The sequence below is a fragment of the Bidens hawaiensis genome, unplaced genomic scaffold (assembly GCF_021521415.1).
Source record: "Bidens hawaiensis isolate Kalapana, Puna unplaced genomic scaffold, B.hawaiensis_p1.1 tig00003760_1, whole genome shotgun sequence".
Lineage (NCBI taxonomy): Eukaryota > Viridiplantae > Streptophyta > Magnoliopsida > Asterales > Asteraceae > Bidens > Bidens hawaiensis.
Window position 1 is genome coordinate 1,013,969 of NW_027491216.1, and position 2,171 is coordinate 1,016,139.

The following is a 2,171-nucleotide window of genomic DNA, read 5'->3' on the forward strand; positions in this document are numbered from 1 at the left end:
ATCGCCCACCAACGCCACGACCGCCACCTACCTCCCACCACCACCACTCACTACCATTTTAGTTTTATTTTTCTTTTTTTCCTACATACCAATCAATGCAAAGTAATCATTCATTGCATTCACATGTAGTAACCAAACATTTCATTGGAATGGTAATAACCCATTCCATTTCTTTGTCCATTCCATTACCACATAAATTCCATTCTATTGTCCATTCCAATACCTCATACCAAACATACCCTAGGATTTTCATTCTTTAAGATATATGTGTTTTTTTTATTCATCTAAGGAATGGAATCAATAATAATAATAGTAATAATAATAATATATTATGATTATTATTATTATATTTGGATCATTATTATATTATAATTATTATTACATTATCAAGGTTATTATATTATTATTAATTTTATTATATTATCTTTATTTTTGTATATTACAATATAACAATTATTATATTAGACTTATTACTGTATTAACAATATTAGTATTATTATTTTGCAACTCAGCGCTTCATAACACGCATGGGTGGTTCAACATTTTTATAATTGTTTTTATTCGTTTAATGGTCCCATTGAAACGCGCATGTCTTAAAAATGAGCTAATAGGAATATTCATATTATGAATACTTATAATAATAATAATGATAATAATAATAATAATAATAATAATAATAATAATTAAAGGATGATCAGTCCATTCCTACATGGTAACCAAACATGATAATGAATGACAATGATTTATTTCATTCTTTGTATATTCTATTCTCTTATCTATTCCATTACGTCATATCAAACAGACCATTAGAGTTAAGTTGAATCTTTTTTTTATTAGTTTATCTTTTATTATTGGAATATTGATTTTAAATAATCCCAACTATGCCCTGTTAATAAATATAAGTCCCAACTTTATACTTGCCTACTGACAGTCCCAACTATTGGTGTATTTGTTTTTAACGGGCCGCGACTAACGGATGACTAACTCCGTTAGTGATTTGCTGTTGTGGCACGCCTAGTTGTCAAAAAATTGCTTATGTGGCAGCTGAGGTGGCAATCCCAACAACATAAGCATGAGCAGCACCCTAGATCTCAATAAATCAATCATCTTCTTACTTCCACCATCTGCAGCTCCTCTACCCTTTTCACTTCACAGCCACCCACTTCCACCACCGGCCATCGCCACTACACCAGACTCTATCCGCCACCACCGCCGCTACAATATATTTTCCGTGCCACCACCGCCTCTCCTCTAAGCTTTCTTCTACGTCAGCACCTTCAACCTCCGTTACCACCTCTTCCGCCCCCCGCCACCTGCAACCTCTGTCCACCCTTTGCCACCGCTGCCGCCACCCGCAATTTCCGTTATGCACCTCTGCAGCCTCCGATTTTCTTTAATCAGTAAACCTTTGAAACTTGAATCAGTCAACCTCATATGCATTTGAAATGTGAATTGATGAATGGTGGGGAGAGATGGTGGTTATACAGTGGTTGCCTAGTTGGATTTATAACTCATGTTTGAGTTATGTTTTTGATTCAATAAACACGGAATCGTAACTCTTAACGTTTTGGTGGTGTATCGGAGAAATTTGGGGTTTGGTCAGCGGAATAAAACAAAAGAAACGTACCACGAGACTTATTAAGAAAAGAAGCAATCAAGTTTCTGAATTATAACAGTTTGTTTCTCCAACAGTGTTGACGAGGCTAGGGTTTGGTGGCGGGGTGGTGGTGATGGCAGGTGAATTGCAGGAGAGAGAGAGAGAGAGAGAGATAAAATTCTTATACTAATCCATGTAAGCTGCCATATAAGCAATTTTTTGACAACTAGGCATGCCACATCAGCAAATCACTAACGGAGTTAGTCATCCGTTAGTCGCAGCCTGTTAAAAACAAATACACCAATAGTTGGGACTGTCAGCAGGCAAGTGTAAAGTTTGGGCTAATATTTACCAATAAGACATAGTTGGGATTATTTAAAACCAATATTCCTTTATTATTTTAAATATATCTTGTTTCCAAGTTTTTCTCTTTTCGTTGTTTAATATAAGTAGGCTTATGGTGGTTTAGTTTTGATTGAATTTAAATTTATTACAATATGATTTTTTGAAACCCTGGTTCGATTTATTGCACACAACCGGACTTATTATGTCTTCCATGCGAGGACTTGGATAA